We start from the raw sequence: 7,271 nt of genomic DNA on the forward strand, positions 1-7,271 counted from the left end.
ATTTCTCTAGCTCTGTTTTATCTTGGTTGCCATTCATTTTTAATGCTTTAATTTTTGCAGCCATCGAATCCGGTGTTTCGGTGCAGGTGCAGTGTTGCTTCACTGCTTGTATTATTCCATCAAAAGTGTCAACGTTAGCAGGTAGAGCTGAACGAGCTCTACCACTAAGCCTTGTTTTGTTAAATTTAACAGCTACAGCGGTATGTGCCGCTGTTGTAAGTTCAGCTAACAAGGCCACTGAATCTACGAATGCATCCAGTGTTCCTGGTGAACCATCATATGGTTGGACCAGGGCTGTAGCGGTTTTTAAATCAAAAGTTGGTCCCGACGTCGCGGCTGACGCGTTTGTTGAATTTTGTATTTCAACTCAAAATAGTAATCATCAAGGTTATACACGGGTTGTACTCCTTTTTCGTATATTTCATGAGGCAAATTTTTCTCATAAATACTAACTCATATGGTGTAAAACCATGGTCAGTATGAGGAGTGGTATTATAAGAATAAGAATAAAATTTCATCCATTCATCCCAGCCATTTTTCTGATCATTAATGAAAGATCTCAGATACTCATTCAAGCACCTGTGATTTCTCTCCAATGATCCGATTATCTGTGGGTGATAGGCTGTAGCAAACGATTGTCTTATACCTAATAATTTACAAATTCGATCAAGCACTTCATTTTTATACTCCGTGCCTTGATCTGATCTTAATTCAAGAAATGTACCATAGATAAGTATAAAATGCTCTACTAAAGCTCTGGCAATGACCGTTGCTTCCTTAGATTGAATGGGTATTAAGATTATGTATTTACTAAGGTCACATTGTATGCTAATAGCATATCTATTTCCCTTGGCAGTTATCGGTAGAGGTCCTACCGTGTCTATTGAAATAATTTCAAATGGTGAGGATGGTGTGGTTGTTACCATCATTCTTTCTTTTGTATGTCTTATTGTTTTGTTCTTTTTGCACGATTCGCAGGCCTTGACAAATCGAGAAATCGAACCTTTCATGTCTTTCCAGGTGTATTTTTCACGAAGTTTAAGGTACAATCGATGTTGTCCTATGTGTCCTCCGGTTGGTGTAATCTGATAGTTTTCGAGTATTCTTTGGATTTCTTGTAAATCAGTAAGAAACTTTGGGGGTTGATAAATTATAACTTGCAAGTTTTTAGACGTTTCATTAACTACCTTCTTGAACAAATTCAATGGTATGTTTTTAAATATGTCATCTCTCAGCGATATCGCGATTTGTTTAATGTTTAAAGTTTTTGTTGCTTGTTCAACTTTTGGAAGTACAAACTCGAGTATTTGACTTTCATTTTCGCTTCCTTGTAGTAATTGCGCTATTAACTTTCCTGTTTTCTTATTTTTCAGTACAATTGTCCATACTTTGTTTTCAATATGTATGTGAAGCTTCCATAACTTGTTTGTCTCAATTGGGTTCTCAGTAACATAAGTCAAAAGGTGATCAATCTTTTGATTACGTTCTGGTATATTTTTGGATAATTTATTGTTATCATCTTGTTTTATCTCTGGGTTTTGTTTGTTTCGAGTCATTGACCTAGTGTTAATTACTAGTACATTTTCTCTTTTTAAATCATCGGATGTTAGTATAATACGTGATAATGCGTCTGCACCAGTATTATTTTTCCCTTTAATATATTCTATGACGAAGTTATATTCTTCTAGGTCTAATCGCATTCGAGTTAGTTTTGAATTTGGATCCTTCATACCGAATAGGTATACAAGGGGTCTATGGTCCGTTTTCACTTTGAATTTAACACCATACAAATAAGATCTAAAATGATTGATAGCCCAATGTGTGGCTGTCAACTCTTTAAGAATAGTCGGTTTGTTCCTTTCGCCTTGTGTGAAAGACTTGCTTGCAAAAGCTATAGGAAGGTCATTATTTTCAAATATTTGTGACAAGACCGCTCCACATCCCACATCGGATGCGTCTGTCGTAAGGATGAATTCTCGAGGGGTATTGAAGAATAATTGGAGACATCAAACACTCCTTTAAATTTTCGAACGCTGACTCACATTCTGAAGTCCATTTGAATTCAACGTTTTTTCTTAAAAGTTGATTCAGTGGGTGTGCTATTGTCACAAAGTTTGGAACAAATTTGCAATAAATTGCAAAACGCGACGAATCTTCGCACTTCGTCTGCATTACTTGGTTTATTGCATCAAATTTTGAACTGTCTGGCAAAATTCCACGATCAGTTATATTATGTCCTAAATAGGTAACCTCTGCTCTAAAAAACTTACTTTTTTTACATTGAGTAAGATTGTATTGTCTTAATCTGTTGAAAACACGTACTAGGTTTGACAAATGATGTTGTATCGAACAACCGATGACAACAATATCATCAATGTACACAAAAGCACATTCAGGGGACAATCCAGCCATAGCAATGGTCATCATACGTTGAAAACTGTTTGGACTTATATTTAATCCATAAGGTAACCTCGTAAACTGATAATGACCAGACTGAGTGGAAAAAGCAGTAAATTTTCTTGATTCTTTATCGAGAGGGATTTGATGGAAACCAGACATCAAATCCAGAGTTGAAAAATACTTTGCCCTGCCAAGTTGATCCAAAATTGCATCGATCCTTGGCAAAGGGAATTTATCAGCCATTACCTTCTTGTTGAGTTGCCTAAGGTCGACAACCGAACGCCATTTTTTATCTCCATTACAGGATTTTTTGGGTACAAGCAGTATCGACGAATTATACGGGGATACTGAAGGTTTAATTATTTTTTCATTAAGCATTTTACGAACTTGAGACTGAATTTCTTCATTATTATTTGGTTTGATTGGCTTTTATCGGTGTATTTAAATTACAATTCACCGATAAAAGCCAATCAAACCAAATAATAATAAAGGTCCACGGTGATTATCTTCAACCGATGGATGAATTTCTTCATGTTGAGAGTGTATCGTCTTATAATTGGGGATATAACTGGGAATTGGATCATTCAATACTATATTTTGAGAGTAAAAATTGTTTGTTGTTAAATTTTCGTTTGGCAAACAGAATATATCTGCATAGTCTGTTATGAGTTTGCTGAATTCTCTTCTTGCATACTCAGGCAAATTGCAAATATCTACTTCCTTTAAAATTTGCTGTACTCGTTCTGCTGAATTTTTACTATTGCTGTTAAATTTCATTATGCAATATTCCTTTAAAGGTTCTAAAGTTGGTGTGAATGTTGAGTTGGAAATGTAAACTGGGTCATTTGTTGTATTTATAAATTTTACGTATGGCATATCTGGAGATATGATTGTATTTCCACAAAAAAATCCTGGTAGAATTTCTTGAGAGTGTACCACCATATCTTCACAGATTTGCAAATTTGAAATTTTTCTTATCACTTCAATCGGTTTGGCACAATGAACCCATTGTTAATATTGTCCGTTATTGGAATTGATATTTGCACCTTTCCTAAATTGAAACTGAGTAACCATGTCTCATAATCGATAATGCATTTATGATTCGTTAAGAAATCACGCCCTAATATTCCATCAGTTGCTATTGGGAAATTACTAGGTACCAAGTGAAAAGTATGCCTTACAGACAAACCTGGTTCAAAATGCAAGTCGGTTATTGTCGTTGCTAGTGTATAAACCGTCCCGTTTGTTATACCCGTTAATCGAGTTTTATTTGCTGTGTCAACAATGTGCATGGGATTAATTTTGTCAACTTTAAAAAGCGATACATCTGCTCCACAATCAATAATAAAGGTACACTTGGTGTTCGCCATTTGAACGCCAGCTGTGATGAAATTTGAGGCGCTCAAATTAATGGTCAGCAAAGTCATTCGCTCAATATTCGTATTGACATCTGTATGCGCTGGTCTAAAAAATGTTGTTGCATTTGTTGGGGTTGCTGGGTTTGCACGACATGAGCAAACGTCGGAGAAGCTTGGGTTGGATAAATTAACTGGCTTGCAGCTTGGTTGGCTTGCGATCCGGGTGCGTTGCCTTGTTGGGGTGTTAAATTTCCAGCCAGTGGGTTTATACTTGCATAGTACACGCGACTATATCTGTTAGCGTTTTGGCTCTGAAAACGACCACGGCCAAAACCTCTATTACGGAAATTGTTATTTCCACGATAATTGTTTTGGTTATAATCTCGAGCTGGGGGTCTGTCATTGTAATTTCTGAAAGAACGGAATCGATCATATGAATTATTACGATTCGAATGTCCTCCTCTCGAGAAATTTCGTCTAAAATTTCTCGGCGTGTTTTCGTATCTACGATTTTGATGGCTGCCTGTTTGCAAAACTTGAGCCGTTGTGCTAGTAATGTTATCATTCTCGATCATAATGTTGCATGCCTCTTTTAGCGTTTCGAATTTTCCAATTCGTAACATCATTTTTGTTTCAGTTGACGATTACTGGTTTATCATTGCTTTAATAGCCGCTTTGAGTGCGAGTTTTCTTGCGACATCCGTAGGGATTTGTTCACTTATATATGCACGAGTCAATTTCTCGCACATTTTCTCTATGTCAGCGGTGTATTTTTGGGTTTCATTTCTTTGCCATTTAATGTTCTGTAGATTACTGAGTACTAAATCAGCACTCGTTCTATCCACACAGTTGTCTGTAATTTTGGTTACAATTGTAGTCAAATCAGCGGGTACATCCGTGAACAATTCTCTCGCTTTGCCCGTCAGTTTGGTCAATGCTAACTGAATTGTTCCGGGTTTCTGTTGTTCGGTAACAACACTATTCAAAAATGTTATCGCATCCGTGAAGGATTTTGCTCCCTCCGGGCTGCCATCATAAACCGGAATTAATTCCGCTATCTTAGATGCAGTTGCGATATCAAGTGCCATCTTGTTTAAACGGTTCTTTGCTATTATTGTATTAACTGCGTTTTTAAATTTAAATATGTAAAAACTTCCCGAATCCAGTTTTTGTTAATTATTGCTAAAGCACTTTGGTATGCATCTTTCGCAAGCTGTATCAAACAATCATGTTGCAAGTTTGAAATACTTGTGTCGGCTAAAATTAATTTTTGGATATGAATGTAAAGAGTTTGTATTTTTGATCTTTTTGCAACTAGCGTTTCTGGTTTATAAACCTTGTTTACAGATTTTTTAAAATTTGTAGCAATCCAATTCAGTTCATCAATCTTTTCTTCTATTACTTTAATCATCACTTTGTCGCAATAACATTTTCAAGTTTTAAAATTAACAAAATTCATTTAGGAAAAATAGTACTTTAACACATGATAAGAATGACTGTTTTAAGAAATACACAAAAAAAAAATGTAAAATGATCAGCTAGTACCTTGAGATGTCCGGGGCCATTTGGACTGCTTGTCGTTTCAGCTCGTTTCTGGTCCGCTTGCTCTGTACTCATGCACACTTTTTTTTTAACACTGTTTACCTCTTAACGGCGGGTAGATGCCTTATAGTTTTTGAGAACCACTTTCATTTTAGTTTAAATAATTATTGTCTCGCCCGCACAACCCTGGTCTAACTGTTTCCAGAGAAGCCTGTTTTTTTGCGATTATTGTCCACCAGTATGTAATAAAAATGAACTGGGTAAATATCGTTGTTACTGCGACGATTGCACACTTCAGAGTGTTCATTTTTGTCCACTTTTCATCATCGTCACTATTTCAACTGCTTCTTCACAAAAGCTTGTTTTTCACTGTTTTCTAACACAAAATACCACTTTAATTTTTTTTACTGATCACTAATGTCGTTCTTCAGATTGCAGGACCGACTAAGTCTGGTCGCCATGAAATATTAAGGATTTTCTTTAAATCCAAAAACCCGACTCGTTTTGTTGAATGCTGGAATCAATCTGTTTATTCAAAAAAAAAAAAAAACTTTTCATTACAATTCGACTTAAAATCTACACGAAGTCTTAACTCTACACAACATTAATTCTAGGGGAGGAGCTTGGATTTACTTCAGGATTGGCAATAGCCAATCCTCATAGAACAAGCTAACTTGGGTTCGGTATACGAACCACCAATACATGTGACATGTGTCTTTACTACGATTTTGATGATTCTCCATAACACAATGTAGGTCAGGCATATACCAACTGCCTACAGTGCAATGGACTGTAATCTGAGCCTTTGTTTTGAATTGTTCGAAAAGCGTTTCGGTGTTATGGTTTGGAAGTAAAGCGTATTTAAGCAAACAAGTGCAATCAATAAATTTGAATGAGGTTGACTATGAAATTTGGATGAGCATGCACTTGCGTGTTTCGACAGTCACAAGTGTCTTATTGCAATTTATGACTTGGCATATGGAATGTTCTTGTGAGGTCTGTTTCCTTGATAGAAGGGAACTAAAACTTGAACTGTTAATGATGTTATGAGAAAGATGAGTTTCTTATCGCGGATACATGTCTCATGTAGAAAGGATATTTTTTTAAGAAATATGATATTGGAATGCTACACTAGCATTTATAATGCTAACTATTTGTTCATGCGACATTTGTGGTTGAGCACTATTCTGTTCTTTGGTACTTTCATTACCCATTTTGAATCACTTATGGGGTTTTCACTTTGCACAGGAGAGTCTTCGCTTTTCAACTTATTTTCCGATCACACTAGTCACTTAGAAGTTTTCGAACTTCTAGCACTGTCACGGTCGCCATGTGGCATAGGTACCGGACTTCGGATATGAAAAGTACACGACTTAACTCATTGGATGACGGTTGAAGAATCGTCTTTGTTTTGGAGGAAGTGTGTTTGAAAACAAGGAAAAGGAAAGGTTTTATGCTGATTGTGTTCTTCTCGGGTCATGATGTTTTGTTGGAATGGAATGCAGTTTATGGTGTCAGGTTGTATTGAAATGTTTAACTTATGACTGACTATGAAAGAGAAATAATGTTTCGTAATGGGTGGTTTGAGAAATTGACATGATGGTTTTACAAAGGATCATATTACGAGAATGACATATTTAGAGAGGATGATAATATGAAGGATCATATTACTACAATGGCCTTCTGTGATAGCTTAACGATTTTTCTGATTTTCAGTAGGTTGAAGAAATAGCCTTTAAAGGCTATTCTTTTCTTATAGAATCGTTCTTCTAGTGTTGTCCAGGCATCTGGCTTTAAACGATAGCCACTCCGTGGCAGAACCATGGAACTTCGGTAGTTCCAGCCGATGAAGGTGATCGGAGCGATTGGCTGTTTGTGTTATGGTTTGATCAACGCTGGATCCATTACGTGCCTATTTGCGAGTGCTTGCCTCTCATTGAGTCGGCGCATCCAACGGCACGTTGATGTCTG

At 36.4% G+C, this 7,271-nt stretch overlaps 1 long non-coding RNA gene across 1 annotated transcript; it reads left to right on the plus strand.

The window, feature by feature from the left end:
- The first annotated feature begins 2,185 nt into the window (after positions 1-2,185).
- Positions 2,186-6,651, plus strand: LOC134292260 (uncharacterized). Its single transcript, XR_009999546.1, has 2 exons — positions 2,186-6,251; positions 6,297-6,651. It is a non-coding gene; the product is annotated as an uncharacterized LOC134292260 (long non-coding RNA).
- The last annotated feature ends 620 nt before the right edge of the window (positions 6,652-7,271 follow it).

The sequence above is a fragment of the Aedes albopictus genome, chromosome 3, assembly GCF_035046485.1.
Source record: "Aedes albopictus strain Foshan chromosome 3, AalbF5, whole genome shotgun sequence".
Lineage (NCBI taxonomy): Eukaryota > Metazoa > Arthropoda > Insecta > Diptera > Culicidae > Aedes > Aedes albopictus.